The sequence below is a fragment of the Oncorhynchus nerka genome, linkage group LG10, assembly GCF_034236695.1.
Source record: "Oncorhynchus nerka isolate Pitt River linkage group LG10, Oner_Uvic_2.0, whole genome shotgun sequence".
Lineage (NCBI taxonomy): Eukaryota > Metazoa > Chordata > Actinopteri > Salmoniformes > Salmonidae > Oncorhynchus > Oncorhynchus nerka.
The window spans coordinates 47,290,075-47,307,647 of record NC_088405.1 but is presented as its reverse complement, the minus strand read 5'-3'; the positions used below and the strand labels follow the sequence as shown (position 1 = coordinate 47,307,647).

Sequence of the window (17,573 nt, the reverse complement as noted above, 5' to 3'; positions counted from 1 at the left end):
CCTTAGGACCGTGATACTCCCCCGGATGTGTCCAGGGTCCTGCGCCATCTAATCTCCTCTCAGGTCCATTTCCCCATTAAGCGCTGTTCCTCCTTTTCACGCTGCTTGGTCCTGTTTTGGTGGGTTATTCTGTCACGTTCGTCATAACGATGAGACCACGGCGCAGCGTGATTTGAATACATTCTTCTTTTTATAAAAATGAAGAACACTAAACAAACTAACAAAATAACAAAACAAACGTGCTGCTAATAATAACGAGTGCTGACATGCAACTACACAGACAATAAACCACAAACTATCAAAGGCATATGGCTACCAGAATATGGTCCCCAATCAGCTGCATCTGATTGAGAACCAATCTAGTCAACCATAGACATAAAAACACCTAGACTGGTTATAACCCCAGAAACATACAAAAACCCTAGACAGGACAAAAACACATATATCACCCTCGTCACACCCTGACCTAACCAAAATAATAAAGAAAACAAAGATAACTAGGGCATGACAGTTCTAAAATTCTAAAATTGATTAAATAAAATATTTTCCTCAGCAATCTACACACAATACCCCATAATGACAAAGTAAAAACTGGTTTCTATAAATGTTTGAAAATGTATTAAAAAAAAAAACAGAAATACATAAGTATTAAGACCATTTGCTATGAGACTCGAAATTGCGCTCAGGTGCATCCTGTGCCCATTGATCATCAAACTGTAGAAACATCTCAAGGGAATCCAGCTGTGGTAAATTCAATTGATTTGACATGATTTGGAAAGGCACACATAGGTCTATATAAGGTCCCACAGTTGACTATGCATGTCAGAGCAAAAACCAAGCCATGAGGTCGAAGGAATTAACCGTAGTGCTCCGAGACAGGATTGTGTCGAGGCACAGCTCTGGGGAAGGGTACCAAGACATTTCTGCAGTATTGAAGGTCACCAAGACCACAGTGGCTTCCATCATTCTTAAATGGAAGAAGTTGGAACCAACAAGACTCTTCCTAGAGCTGGACGCCCGGCCAAACTGAGCAATCAGGAGAGAAGGGCCTTGGTCAGGGGGAGGACCAAGAACCCGATGGTCACTCTGACAGAGCTCTAGAGTTCCTCTGTTGAGATGGGAGATCCTTCCAGAAGGACAACCATCTTTGCAGCACTCCATCAATCATAACTTTATGGTAGTGGCCAGACGGAAGCCACTCCTTAATAAAAGACATATGACAGGCCGCTTGGAGTTTGCCAAAAGGCACCTAAAGACTCTCAGGCCATGAGAAACAAGATTCTCTGGTCGGATGAAACCAAGATTGAAATATTTGGCCTGAATACAAGTGTCACATCTGAAGGAAACTTTCCACCATCCCTACGGTGAATCGTGTGGTGGCAGAATCATGCTGTTGAGATGTTCTTCAGCGGCAGAGATTGGGAGACTTGTCAGGGTCGAGGCAAAGATGAACGGGGCAAAGTACAGACAGATCCTTGATGAAAACCTGCTCCAGAGCACTCAGGACCTCAGACTGGGGTGAAGGTTCACCTTCCAAAAGAACAATGACCTTAAGCACACAGCCAAGACAATGTAGGAGTGGCTTCAGGATAAGTTTCTGAAAGTCCTTGAGTAACCCAACCAGAGCCCAAACCCGATTGAATATCTCTGCAGAGACCTGAAAATAGTTGTGCAGCAACGCTCCCCATCCAAATTGACAGAGCTTGAGAGGATCTGCAGAGAGGAATGGGAGAAACTCCCAAAATACAGGTGTGCCAAGCATGTAGCGTCACACCCATGAAGACTCTAGGCTGTAAACACTGCCAAAGGTGCTTCAACCAAGTCTTAATACTTATGTAAGTTTTTTTTTTTTTATACATTTGCAAAAATATCTAAAACTTGTTTTTGCTTTGTCATTATGCGGTAGTATGTGTAGATTGATGACGGAAAAAAACTATTTTATAAATTATAGAGTAAAGCTGTAACCTAACAAAATGTGGAAAAGTCAAGGGGTCTGATTACTTTCGGAATGCACTGTACGGTACAGTATACTGTATCTTCACAGAATCTGAATCCTATCTGTGTCTACCCCTCACGCACAAGATTGGGCAAGTTTTTGTTTCCCCAGCGGCTCCCCCAGTCGTATCGTTCTCTATGTGGGGACGTGGTTGTGAAGTGGCCCGAGTGACTGAAATAAGAAGTGAAAGTCGGCATTGTGGGGGCTCTGCTCTTTTTTGTCTTTTTGTCCTGCTCAGGCCTCTGGGAAATCGCTGTAATTGGCAGGGAAATAGGTGACTGCTTTTCGGGTTTGACTTGATCAATGTCGGTAACAGAAAAGAGAACATGGATGTCTGGTGTTTGATGAGATAGTACATAACCCAGCTAGCACAGAAACATATGTTTCTTAGAGCTTGGTGAGAGCATGGTTGTCCTATAGTTATTTTGCATACAACCTTCCCACAACCTTCAGGGAATAGTGCAGGGTAGTTGCTTGGCTTTCCAGCACGTAAAAAAAACAAGTTATTTTCTTGGTATTTCATTACTTTAATAGAATGTTAAGTTCAATCATGGTTACATTTAATTAACATTTTTTTGTAATGTTATAGGAACGTTCTGCAACTTGTTTTACATTGGGAAGGTTCTCAAATAGTTCTGAGAACCATAAGATGCAATGTTCTTCTGTGGGAGATTCAGTACTTCAGCATTACGTTTCCTACAGGTTTCCTCATGGTTGTTTTTAAAGTCATGTTCTCATTGTTCCAAGATCAATAAGAAACAAAGTTATTCTGTGGAAATGTCAGTACTTCTACAGAACATTATATACACAAGTTCCGATGTAGTTCTATTGAATGTCATATTTATACTAAATTCTGGGTATGTTCTAAAAGATGGTGTGACTTAAGCGATATTCTCAGAACGTTCATAGAATAAATGGTTCTCTTTTATGTCAGCTTTTGGCAATATTCTGGGAATGTTACAAATAATTGTATTCTAAACATCAACATAAATTACTTTAAATTCCGTTCTCAGAACATGAATAAAACTTTCCACAAAAATCACAATTTTTAGTAACGTTCAGAAACTGCTCCAAGAATGTTATATAAAAACATTTACATTCCATTCTAAGAACATTAAGATAACTTTAGTAACATTAAGAAAACATTTTAAGAATGTTATTTAAAAACATATACATTCTTTTCTCAGCGTCTACAAAACTCTGTCCTCTATCTTGTTAACTGTGTTCAGGTGTGTTGGCTGCGCCCACTAATTGGCCACACGTGATTCCTTTGAAATGGGGTCTGTTTTATTAGACTAAAATTAACATCTTTGTATGCTTAAAAAAACATGCACACTAGCTCCATCCTAGCTCCATCCTGGTGGCGCAGTGGACTAATTCTAGGAACAGAAGATCATAGATTTGAATCTTGCTGATGCTTTGTCACAATAAAAAAATGTGTTTGCATGATTAATGCCATGGTAAATGTAATGTATTTCCATGTGTCCTACTGTATCTGTGCTTGGAGTTAACCTAGAATAAGCTAGCAGTTTTATTTAAAGTCTTATTGAAACATTCAGTGAAAGTCTGAGGGAAGCTATTCAAAAATGTCCAAATAACCTTTAAATTCAATTCTCAGAGTGTAAATGTCCATTCTCAGAGCACATAAATATATCCTCCTAGGAAAGCTTTAAGGCAAAGTTATCAGAACCTCCCTGCCATCTAAACATTTACATAACAAAACGTTCTGTTTTAACAATCAGGAAACGTATGGCTTTGTTCCCACAAACAATGTGAAACCAAATCCATACGTTCCCACAGCTTCCAAGGAACAAAATATGCTACATGGGAAGAGCCTGTTTTGACTTCTGAGAGCCTGTTTTGACTTCTAGGAACCCTGATCCAGTAATGCATGTGTGAGTTCCAACGGGAAGAGCTGCCCAAAATGTGGCTCTATCCGTGACATTTCAAGCTAGCTGTTACACACAGACAGATGTTACTGCCACATGTAGATAAAACATCCATAAGCATGAAAATGTATCACTTATTCACAAACATGGCTAAAGACATCCATGTGTGTGTGTGTGTGTGTGTGTGTGTGTGTGTGTGTGTGTGTGTGTGTGTGTGTGTGTGTGTGTGTGTGTGTGTGTGTGTGTGTGTGTCTACACGTGTGTATGCGTGCCTGCATGCAAACTATCTTGCAGGTGTTCCTATGTGTTAGTCTTTATGCATGTAAGGGGTGATCAAGTGGGATATAGTTTCATGTTTATGGATGTTCTACACGTTGCAGTAAAATCAGTCTGAATTATGTGTAACAGAATTGAGAACATGCAATAAGCTCACTCCATAGCTAGCTTGAAATGTGGCAGTTGGAGCCATCCAATCAGAAATTTTTGGGTGGCTCTAACCCATTTGAACGTTGTCAAGGAGGGTGGTCAAATGTGTTGGGAATCAGAAGATCACTGGTGCGAGCCGAGTATGGGGCAGTTGGACAGTGGAGGAAGCTGTTAGCAGCACAACGCATATGCAACCCTGTTACATGTGCATTGTGTGTTCAACACCCAAGGCCTACCCCCATTGTTAATAATATATGTCATTTAGCAAACACTTTTATACAAAGTGACTTACAGTCATGTGTGCATACATTTTACGTATGGATGGTCTCGGGAATCGAACCCACTACCCTGTCGTTAAAAGCTCCATTCTCTACCAACTGAACAACAAACAACCACAGGCTTCTTCACCTCAGGACATTTATGGAATGCTGCTTCAGCGCCAGTTGTGCTGGATACGCCCTCACTGAGCCCTGAATGCTAACTTGAGTTTTCGCGCAAGTTTCCCATTGACATCAGAACATGAAAGACTGAGTGATGAACTGAAAGAGCAATGAGCACAAGTCAGGTCAGATTCAGGAACTACAACAACAATCAGCACCAAGGCCATTTCCATCATGTCACTCACCACATACAATCATTCTGTCACTATCTTTCCAGGAAGCTGCAATATAACCCTTTGAAGCACAATATCTCTCGAAGTGAAATGGCAGAGAGACAGAGAGAGAGAGAGAGAGGAGGGGGGAGACGGCATCGGAGAGAGAGATGGAATAACAGAACAGAGGGAACAGAGAGAGAGAGGGAAAGAGAGAGAGAAGGAACTGGGAAAAATAAATGGAGGGAACAGAACAGAGGGAGGTAAATCAATTTAAATTTCTCCCCCCTCTCATCAGAGGTGTATAAAACAAAATTCCAGGATTAAGGAAGCTAGCTAACTAGCCTAAATATTCCGATATAACTTCTTATTTTTTTAGACGGATAAGCTTGAAATGGCATGGTCTAATTGATTCAGCAAACAAAAACACACATCGAAGTTTATCTTTTTTTAATATTACAGAAAATGTATTGTTATTTCTGGTTGCTTATTGAACCTTATTTGTAGTGTACTCCTCTGGTCTACGTTAGATGGCCAACAACATCAGAGTTTTGTTGCTGAACAGCCCTGTTGGTTAGACATGCCATAAATCTAGAGAAACGCTCTGGAACAGACAGGACTGAAAATAACCCAGAGGAGCTAGACAAGACATGTAGAACCAAGGTTATGATTACTTTTTGCTATTTCTTAAGCCCACTGGAGCATTTGAAGCCAGGGGAGGCAGAGAACAAGTTTGTTTTGGCAGTGGAATGGGATTTCTACACTTTAAAACTATTTACGTTTTCAGTCTCTTGGAGTGATTCATTAAGCACATTAGAACGTTTTGTCAATAATATGGACTTCTCTCTTCCTGATATAACCCAGCTAGCACATTTGGTTCCTTGGAAGTTTTTGGTTTCCCATCGGTTCTTGGAATGAAGCCATACGTTTCCTGACCAGTAAAACAATGTCTTTTAAATGTTCTGAGAACGGAAGTGAACATTTAGCCTGTTCTGGGAACGTAAATTATTTGGTTGCAGAGATTGTCGAAGAACGTTTTACTATGGTTCCCTGAACACTTTCCTGGGAGGTTTTATTAAAAATTTTATAGGTTATTTGAAGGTAATTAAATAAAGTTCTGAGGACATGTCTCAATAAGACTTTTAATAACACTGCTAGCTTAGTTTGGGGTAACTATTTTGAGCTTAAAGCACAGATAGGACAGAAGGAAATTCCTTTGCCTAGGCCTTAATCATGCAAACATGTAGGCGGAGCCAACACAGCTGAACACCCTTATCAAGATAGAGGATGGAGAGTTTTGTTGATGCTGAGAACGGAATGTATATGTTTTTAAATAACATTAGAACATTCTTTGAATGTTACTAATGTTTTCTCTTGGTTTAAATGGAATGTTTAATGTTAAGAGAACATGACTTTAAAAAGAACCATGAGGAAACTGAAATTGCAACAGAAGAATGTTGTTTCTTAAAGGGGAACTGCGCCCGCTGATTTGGTCTCGGCTTTTGTCGTGCACCTCAAGAAATGCTGCTGGCAATGAAAGAAGCCAAGCGTGAGTTGGTTTAGGGGTGTGGTTTGAAGTGAGTATTTCTTGGGTGTGTCCCATCTGTCAGATCCTTGCCCACAGCTGTTTCCCCCCACTCATTCACAACAAACAAACATCCTGCAGGTTGAGTTCGATAACTATAGGCATATGTATGGTGAGATGCCAGAGGAAGCTTTGAGTAGGTCAGTAGCCTACAGAGTAATATGTGAAGAATCCAAATGCGAGGGTTTTGATAACTTTCAAATGTACTAACAGATGAATGTAGAATAAACCTCCTTTAAATAATAACATAGAAGCAGTGTTCTGCTAATATAACAATGTGCACTTTTACTCAGGTAGAATTTTACTGGGTGACTTTCACTTTTACTTGAGTCATTTTCTATTAAGGTATCTTTACTTTTGCTCAAGTATGACAATTGTGTACTTTTTCCACCATTGATGGTCTTCCCATCAAATGGCCGAGGCTGGCGTCTGGCAAAAGCATCTACTACAGTCCTCTCCATCTGTAGAAATAGGCAGAGTTAAGGCAGAGTTCATCAGTGACGCATGGTATGAAAAGGTTGTTGCAAATACAGGACATTCCTGCTGTACTGTGTTACTAGTAATCACCTTCAGTCCCACAATGTGGATGTGTTGAGTGCCAGGTCTGTCTCCATTCAGAGACATCAGTATCAAGCCTGTCTGTCGGTCGGGACTCCTTCACATCATCTTGCAAGTCGAAGTGCTGGTTCTATAGATGCATCTGTGAACACATACACAGTCACTGTTTTATTACTAATTGCAGTTAGGATAGGTGATATCTGACTAGCAAATACGTATATACTATATTGAAGTTTTAACATGTCAGACTATACCTACCTAATTATGGTTTCCTCATCGACGACAGTTGGTAAGCAGGCTAGAGGTGAGGCTGGAAGTAAGGTCTTTGCCGGTGCCCGATGGGTATGGCAACACAGATCAGCTCCTGGCCCTTCATCAAAGATACTGGTCGGTCACACACAAACACACACACAGAGGACTGATTACATTATCAATGTGATTATGATCAGCATGGTGGAACCAACCTGATCACTGCATTCACCTTTCTCTTTAACTTCAAATAACATGATTTGTAAAGTGAAATAGAATGGTAAACGCAGCAATCAGGCTGGTTCAATCAGGCTAGGTTATGAAGGTGAATTGGGACAAAACTCTAAACGGTTTGTACCTTTGACCAGGACAAATGTCCCCAACCTGATTCAAGTGTCCTCCATGTTGCATTTATAGGAATGCTCACAGTGAGGGCATGCAGCTGAAGTCAGAAGTATACATACACTTAGGTTGGAGTCATTAAAACTCGTTTTTCAACATCTCCCCAAATTTCTTGTAGCAAACTATAGTTTTGGCATGTCGGTTAGGACATCTACTTTGTGCATGACAAGTATTTTTTCCAACAATTGTTTACAGACAGGTTATTTCACTTATAATTCACTGTATCACAATTCCAGTGGGTCAGAAGTATACATACACTAAGTTGAATGTGCCTTTAAACAGCTTGGAAAATTCTAGAAAATTATGTCATGCTTTAGAAGCTTCTGATGGGCTAATTGACATAATTTGAGTCAATTGGAGGTGTCCCTGAGGACGTATTTCAAGGCCTACATTCAAAGTGCATTTTTATTTGACATCATTGGAATATCAAAAGAAATCAGCCAAGACCTCAAAAAAGAAATTGTAGACCTCCACAAGTCTGGTTCATCCTTGGGAGCAATTTCCAAACACCTGAAGGTACCACGTTCGTCTGTACAAACAATAGTACACACGTATAAACACCATGGGACTACGCAGACGTCATACCACTCAGGAAGGAGACGCGTTCTCTCTACTAGAAATTAAAGTACTTTGGTGTGAAAAGTGCAGATCAATCCCAGAACAACATCAAAGGTCATAGTGAAGATGCTGGAGGAAACAGGTACAAAAGTATCTATTTCGACATAACCTGAAAGGCCGCTCAGCAAGGAAGAAGCCACTGCTCCATAACCATCATAAAAAATGCCAGACTAGGGTTTGCAACTGCACATGGGGACAAAGACCGTACTTTTTGGAGAAATGTCCTCTGGTCTGATGAAACAAAAATAGAACTGTTTGGCTATAATGACCACCGTTATGTTTGGAGAAAAAAAGGGGGAGGCTTGCAAGCCAAAGAACACCATTCCAACCATGAAGCACGGGTGTGGCAGCATCATGTTGTGGGGGTGCTTTGTTGCAGGAGGGTCTGGTGCACTTCACAAAATAGATGGCTTCATAAGGAAAGAAAATGATGTGGATATGTTCAAGCAACATTTTGAGACATCAGTCAGGAAGTTAATGCTTGGTCGCAAATGGATCTTCTAAACGGACAAGACCCCAAGCATACTTCCAAAGTTGTGGCAAAATGGCTTAAGGACAACAAAGTCAAGGTGTTGGAATGGCCATCACAAAGCCCTGACCTCAATCCCATAGAAAATTTGTGGGCAGAATTGAAAAAGCGTGTGCGAGCAAGGAGGCCTATAAACCTGACTCAGTTACACCAGCTCTGTCAGGAGGAATGGGCCAAAATTCACCCAACTTATTGTGGGAAGCTTGTGGAAGGTTACCCGAAACGTTAAGCAATTTAATGGCAATGCTACCAAATACTAATTGAGTGTATGTAAACTTCTGACCAACTGGGAATGTGATGAAACAAATCATTCTCTCTACTATTATTCTGACATTTCACATTCTTAAAATAAATTGGTGATCCTAACTGACCTAAAACAGGGATTTTTTACTCTGATTAAATGTCAGGAATTGTGAAAAACTGAGTTTAAATGTATTTGGCTAAGGTGTATGTAAACTTCTGACTTCAACTGTATATGCGTGATGCTAAGGGTTCCCTTTGCTGGTCTTCTCTATGTTGCATTTTTGGCTGCAAACTGTAGAAAATAGTAAAATAAAGAAAAACCCTTGAATATGTAGAAGTGTCCAAACTTTTGACGGGTACTGTATATTCTGGAATGACATTCCTTGCCTTTTACTTTTTGTATTTTGTGTCGTTCTTTTTATTGCTAGTTATTATTACTGTACTGTTGGAGGTAGAAACACAAGCATTTGACTGCACATGCGCTAACATCTGCCATTCTGTGTTCGCAACCAATAAACTTTGAGTTGATTTTGATTTCAAACCTGTAGAAAACATTATCATGAAATACTGACATTTTCACAGAAGAACGTTAAATCTTTGCGTTCTTGGAACAATTTGAGAACATTACTTTAAAAAACAGTACCATAACAGGCTGACTACACCTCTCGCGTCGCGTGCGCGAGCTTTGCAAAATCAATAGAAATCTATATTATTCAATTATTGCACCCAGACTGCTCGCGCGCGCCATCGAGCATTTGTGTTGGTAAGGGCTAAAATAGGAGTCAGTTCTATTTCTGATGCAGATCACGCTGCAAGTCCTGCCTCTCCCATCTCCTCATTGGTTTATAGAAGCAGGTACCCACATGCCATCTCCTCATTGGTTATACCCACGTGGGTGACTGAAAGACGAACGAGGTCGGTGGCGGTAATGCACCTAATTTATGAAATTTGCCAATCGCAATATAAAGTCAAGAGAAGAAAAAGCCTAGAAGGAGGAGAGATGACTAGAAACAATTCGGTTGACCGTTTTATATGTGGATTAATTGTCAGAGTAGAGGACATGTGCATTTGAGGTAAAATAACAACTCAATGTTTATATCCCAGGACAAATTAGCTAGCAACAGCATGCTAGCTAAATAGGACAAATTAGCTAGCAAGTGCAAGCTAGCTAGCTAAATTGCTGTAAAGGTTTAATGCTTTTCGACCTGTCTCCAAATTAATGGTTAATTATTCGTTCAGAGTTTGTTTTGATATTTTAACCTGTGTGTCGTGATCGCGTTTGGTGTGGGGGGGACAAAATAAATGTATGCATGATGGTGCACGTGCACAGTCGGTTTGGGTTCCGTGTAAGGAAACCTGTAAAAAAACATTGTGCTGAAGTATTGAAATTCCCACCTAAGAAACACATGGTTCTCAGAACAATATATGCTAGCTTGGTAATCTGCACAATTCCCAGAAAGTTGTGGGAAGCTCTAAGAAGCTCAAAGAAACATATGGTTCTCGGAATGTTATGTACTAGCTGGTAATGCTTGGTGCTTCTTCCTTCAGGGTGCATACTATTCTATTTACAGAGACAATAATACGCAAGCCATGACTAACAGTGACAAATAAAGACGATCGAGAACCATAACAAACTGAAACTGAAATATTCTCCTATTCCGCTCTATCCTCCTCAAAGAAGTCCATCCTAACAGCCTGGCAACTTGTTTATGCAGTACAGCATTTCTCGTTACAGTGTTAAAGCAGCCCGATAGGCCCCTAAAGACCATGGGCAAACGGCCTGCTTTTTTCCCGGCACCATGGCATGAGTCTGGTAATGTGATGTTGAGTCGTTTACAATGCCAGAGTGAGGAATGAAACATCGGAATGAAGTGAGGTCACCAGTAGTGCCTCAGACTGTACTGTTCTACCCCAAACTACAGGCAGGTGAAACTGATTTTGTCATTAGATTGGTCCTTTTGATGGTTTGCTTCCTTCTCCACAGGGCAGTAAAAACATGCACACACGCACATACCCTGATGCTTCCCTTCTTTCTCCACAGGAAAGTAAAGAGAAGCCTGGTGCCTCAGAGATGTTATGGGTTCCAGATCAGAGCCCAGTTACCCGACATCGATTGAGCTTAGACTTATGAGAATTTTAATGATGCACCTTTCCTTCAATGGCTGAAGATGTAACATGTGTTTCCCAAAACACCACGTAGAGAAAATGTTTGCTAAGTGCGTCATTGAGGCCTGTGTCGATACTGATAGGATCGAAACAAAGGTAACGCTGCTCTCGGATCAGCTTTCTCAATTAAAATCTTACCTTAACATGATAATTATTCTCCCTTACTCTTGACAGATCAGCTCTGAGAGAGATATTATGACTTATGGCTGAAAATATTGAGGAGGCTCATTCTGGACCCTAAAATAAATATAATACCCTTTGTACCCTATAATAAATCAAGATTTGGCACATTATTGTGCAACATGAAATATATTGAGCTGAAAATGATAGACACTAGCTAGGTTTTTTCATCCAATTGGCGACAGATTTTCATGTGAATATTGTAAAATCTGCACAAAGAAAATATTTCCACCAAACTGTGTGTGATGACGTAGTGCACACAAAATGTACTCATTGTGTTTCCATTGCATTTTCAACTCTCACAAAAGCTGTTGCGTTAAATAGCAAATGTGCCTATTCTGGTCTTGGCACGTGCATTCTAGCCAACAGCTCGCAGGTGCATTGCGCTTAGGCTTTTTGGGTAGGCTAGTCTACATTATGAGATTATTATGGATAAGAGAGAGAATATTTATGTTTGTCGAATGGCAGTCAAGCATCGATCATCACCAGAATAAGGCCCTCGATATTTATTGGAAAGGAGCTCAAGCTCATCACCATGCACTTTCACACTCTTTGAAGTTCATCACAACATACAGTATTTAACTTGTAGAATAATAAACTCCATGGTTTCCTGAGTCGTACTGGGAGGACCTCACACCGTATCATCACGTGACTCCAAGTTTATTTCGATATGATGGTTATTATATAAACATCTACACTTAAAGGTGTTTCCACTGCCATTTCTTGTATGATTAATTTTACAGACACAAAAACATCCCACCATGTCGAACGAACAAATTATCTGTCTGCATTTATAAAATTGTACCGAAACTGCCTGTTTCCATCACAGCTGCAGTGATTTTTTTTTTATACGGTATGTCTCTCATAAAAGCTGTGGATGGAAACGTGGTTATAAGCCTACAATTAGCTAAATAGAACTCAATTTAATATGTTATATTCTGAAAACATGGCAACCATGTTCTGGGTATGTTTGGTGGAACGTTGATGGAAAATTCTCCTAACCCACAGAAAGTGGACAAATGACAGTTCTTGCAACGTTCTCATCAAACCTGTCTAGAACATTAATATCTCATGTTCTGAGAACATGGTAATCACTTTCTGGTTAAATTCTATTTGGACTTAAGGGAATGGTCTCTTGGAAACATTCCTTGCACTTCACAGGAACATTCCTATGACAACGTTAGTTAATGATCTAATGAGATTCTTAAAGGAACGTTCACTAAAGTTGTGTGAACGTTTTTGTTAGATGGGAATCTTCACCCATTGAAAGCAATGTATTAAGTTAAGCCTCATATCTGTTGGCATCAATATTGTGACACTAATATCCCCTCCCCCCAGTTAATGCAATGTATTCACTTAGGAAACATCTTTCATGGTTATCTCTGCGTTTCAAAATTGTGACACATTCCTCCCCAAATGGCGAAGGTGCATAAAGATGGAGAAATTCAGATATTATGCTATTGTTTTTAGCACTACCCACAGAGTTCATAAACAACGGTGTGCAATATGGTTCAATGTGCCAGTAAATCAGCACAATCAACTTTTTCGTTTTTTTCAAATTGCCGCCGTATTTTGAGCTACATTTGGGATTATATATACTGCGCTACTGCTTATACAACAAAAGAGTAACAGAGAGTAATGTACAATACAGCGAACTGAGCAAATTAAGCATATTGTGGTCGCCATATTTATGCACCTTCGCCATTGAATGCAATTTATACAAATAAGCATTGTGTTTATTTTGCTAAAACGTACCAGATTGATTCTTTTCAATTATATTATGTTGAAATTTACCACCATAGAGTTAGATAGAGGACTATAGATGGATAAAATCTATTTGGGCATGGACATTGCCATTTAGGGCTTCACCATTTTAAAGTAGTCAACTGGGTGGGGCATCCTATGGGTGAAGGAAGGACCAAATGATTCCATGCGGGTTATCACGAGGGATTAGCGAATTAATTATACTCGTAAGTAAACATTTCATAACTTTAGGTGGCAGTAAATTGCCATTCTTGACTTTATACCTCTTCAATCAACACACTCTAGATGGCAGTATGCACCCACTCAGTTTGTTTGCCAACACGTAGATGTAGTAGAAGAAGAAAATGGACTGCTTCAAAATGAAGATGGTCGCAATGGTGCTGGCCATGCGTTCACAGACGCAATAATGAGATATACAGCATAAAGAATATGTCTTTATTATTCTACATGTTTTCCACATTTGTCTGGGAGAAATCCATGAGTTGAGTCTGACAACAGTTTGTAGCCGGGAACTTAGACCTCTGTAAAGAACACGTGTACATGTCTGTCCAAAACAGATGTGAAAGGGTACAGATAAGATATGAGATGAAATGCGCTGTAATGTTTTATCTTATCCTTAATGGTCTGTGTTACTCTTTATCTGTCTCTCACAGTCTGTCTGTCTGTTGGATGTTGTTCTCTCTTTCTTCTCTCTCTCTCTTCATCAGCTTGCCCAACAAATAATTGTTGTCACAAGAATCCAACACCCAACAACCTCATTAAAAGGCACAAGCTGGTGTGATTCCTAGAGAGTGCAGAATGGTCAATCAATCCAGATGCAACAAGTGTTTGTTTTATAACATCTAATATTGCAGGGACGACTGGTGCCTCAAAACTTTAACAGATATATTTTCTCTGTAGATAATGAGACAGACAACTCAAAACTGCTGCAGGTGATTTACTGTTCAAAAATCATGGGTACAAGGATTTGAAAGATTTAAGGATACATTTACAGGTTTGTGGAACAAGGAGCGTGGAGATATCCTACTTGGGCAGACACTCAGGCAACGTTTGTTCCTCTTTAACCGTCCAACATCAACCTCACTTGAGATGTGCACACACGTGCACACACACACACACACAGGGAATCACTTGATTATAAGTAATTGAAGAATGGAAATAGAAGATATATTGGCTATATGATTAGGAGTCATGATGTGGCTGTGAAGCTAACCATCTGTACTTTTCTTTTTAGAGGGAGAGAGGAACACCCTCTGACCACCATACACCAAAACACGTCTTCCCATCTGTCCTGTCCTCCTGCAACCCCCAACCCCTCGCAAAATGTGGTTGTTTTATGGTCTAAACGCTACCAGCGCAGTGCCTCACAACACCTGCATAGTAAATCACTTAGGGCTGGGGCTCTGAGGTGTTACATAATAGAACCAGCCAGGAGAGCTGGAGAAGACCTAAGGAGGAGTGTCACAGGCCTGGTGGGTGGAGACAGGCAGGGCTGCACAGGAGAGGGGCTGGGGGAGAGGTGCAGGGACAGGGCTGCACAGGCATCCTAACCAGCCAGAGGGGGGGACATGGGTGGGTGGTAGTAGAGGGAGGGGGGCAAGTCTACTGTCATCTCGCCACCCACCAGCTGGAACACAAGCACACGGCGGATGCCTCATGTGAGGTGTGGAGGGAGGGAGGGAGGGAGGGGTAGAAGAGAGAGAGAGAGAGCCACATCGTTACAACACTGTACATAGCCTTAATATGACATTTGAAATGTCTCTATTCCTTTGGAACTTTTGTGAGTTTTATGTTTGATGTTTATTTCACTTTTGTTTATTAGAGAGAGAGAGGGGGTATTATGCTAAAGCACTCAGCAATTTATCAATGTTATGATTTGGGATTTTAAAAAAGCCATGATCATAAACCTTCAAAAACAATATCTGAAGCCAAAGCCTGATTCACTAAATTAACTTTAATTTACAATCTCCAAACACAGTCTTAATCCTGCAGCCTGAGGTATAGCTTCATAGCTTTACTGCTGGAGTTTAGGGAGAAGCTTTATCTCCTGGCAGTGCAACTGGCTGCAGCCCCAGTAAGAGGTCAGAGGGTACAGTACAGTATCTACTGCAGCTTGGACTGCTAGACGGGATGGTTAGTAACCTAGCACACAAGGACACGCACACACAAAGAAAGAGAGAGATGGAAAGACACACACACCATCATGTGCCAACTGTGTAACGTAAGAGCTGCCCACGCCTCAGTAGTGTGGATTAATGTATTAAAACATACAAAGTTACTACCTATGGAGGCCGTCTAGATATTGGATGGTTGGCTGGTTTACACTGAGCCAAGTATAAAAGTCATCAAAACAACTTACTCTGACTTGACTTGATGTACAGGGCAAAACATCAGAGAACTGAGACACAAACAAATGGTAAAACTTTGATGATCTAATATGTGTGCTATTTTAAACCACAAAGGTATGTATCACGTTAATTAAATTAAACATCATTCCTCAAAGTGTTTACTTATGACCGTTAATGTAAATAAACAAAAAAACAGATCAGGGAACTAACCAACCCTCACAGCTAGCACATTTGGTTCTTTGGAAGTTGTGGGAACGTATATGTTTTTGGTTTTACATTGGAACAAAGCCATACGTTTCTTGACTGGTACAACATTTTAAAAAATTAAACGTTCTGGCAACATGCATTTTTAGGTTGAAGGGAGATACTGACAACATTTTACTGATTCCCTGAACATTTTCCTAGGGGGTTTTATTAATGCTCTGAGGTTAATCTTTATTTGAAAGTTTTGTTATGGTTATTATTTTACGTTTTCTTAACACTCTAAGAACAAAATGTAAGGGTAATTTAGAGGCTTTTCAACAAGACTTTTAATAACACTGATAACTTAATTTGGGTTAACTTTTTGGAACTTTAAGCACAGATAATGTAGGACACATGGAAATGAATTTGCTTAGGCATTAATCATACAATTATTTGTATTCTTTGGGGAGATTCAAACCTATGATCTTCTTTTCTCTATCCCTGGAATTAGTCCACTGTGCCACCAAGATGGAGATAGCATGCAGTGTCTTTTTACGCACACTAAGCTGGTCATTTTATCTACTAAAACAGACACCACTTCAAAGGAAACAAGCACTCATTAACAAACTTAACAAGATAGAGAATAGAGGGACTTTTCTTGACTCTGAGAACGGAACGTATATGCTTTTAAATAACATTCTTAGAATGTTATTGTGATGTTACAAAAGTTGTGGCTTTTACGGGATGTTTTCTTCATGTTCTGAGAACAGAATGTTATATTTTAATACATAGAATTTCATTTTTTAGAACATTCACAGAATATTGCCAAGAAGTAACAAAAAAGAGAGACCCATACGTTCCCATACCTCTCCCTGACCCAGTCTGTAATGTTTCAATCAGACCACCATAGTCCCTGTGTCCAAGAACGCCAAGGTAACCTGTCTAAATGACTATCACCTTGTAGCACTCACATCTGTTGTAATGGCTGTTGTTGGTGGAAGGAGAGGAGGACCAAAGCGCAATGTGGTAAGTGTTCATATTTTTTATAAAACAACTGAACACTGAACAAAACGACAAACGAACAGTCCTGTAAAGGTGACGAAAAACACTAAACAGAAAATAATCAACCACATCTAAAATGGGGAAAACAGGCTACCCAAGTATGATTCTCAATCAGAGACAACGAACGACACCTGCCTCTGATTGAGAACCATACCAGGCCAAACACATAAACACAACATAGAAAAAAGTACATAGACTACCCACCCCAACTCACGCCCTGACCAAACTAACACAAGGACATAAATAAAGGCACTAAGGTCAGAACGTGACATCTGTAGCCATTAAATGCTTTAAAAGGCTCATCATGGCTCACATCAACCCTATCATCCTAGACGACCTGGACCCACTTCAATTCGCATACCGCCCCAACAGATCCACAGATGACAGAATCTCTCCACACTGCTTTTTCCCACCTGGACAAGAGGAACACCTACGTGAGAATGTTGGTCATTGATTATAGCTCAGGTTTCAACACCATAGTGCCCTCCAAGCTCATCACTAAGCTCAGGGCCCTGGGACTGAACACACTCCTCAACTAGATAGGATAAAGTAATCCCTCTCACCCCCCTTAAAAGATTTAGATGCACTACTGTTCCACTGGATGTCATAAGGTGAATGCACCAATTTGTAAGTCGCTCTGGATAAGAGCGTCTGCTAAATGACTTAAATGTTAAATGTAGATCCTGGACTTCCTGATGGGCCACCCCCAGATGGTGAGGGTAGGCAACAACACATCTGCGCCACTGACACTTAACACGGGGGGACCCGTGTGACCGCGCATTA

At 40.3% G+C, this 17,573-nt stretch overlaps 1 long non-coding RNA gene across 1 annotated transcript in view; it reads left to right on the top strand.

The window, feature by feature from the left end:
• LOC115135405 (uncharacterized) overlaps window positions 1-14,712 on the top strand; it is a 28,688-nt gene extending 13,976 nt beyond the window's left edge. The window contains exon 3 of the long non-coding RNA XR_003864496.2: window positions 11,129-14,712. This is a non-coding gene — a long non-coding RNA (uncharacterized LOC115135405). The remainder of the gene's footprint in view (window positions 1-11,128) is intronic.
• The last annotated feature ends 2,861 nt before the right edge of the window (window positions 14,713-17,573 follow it).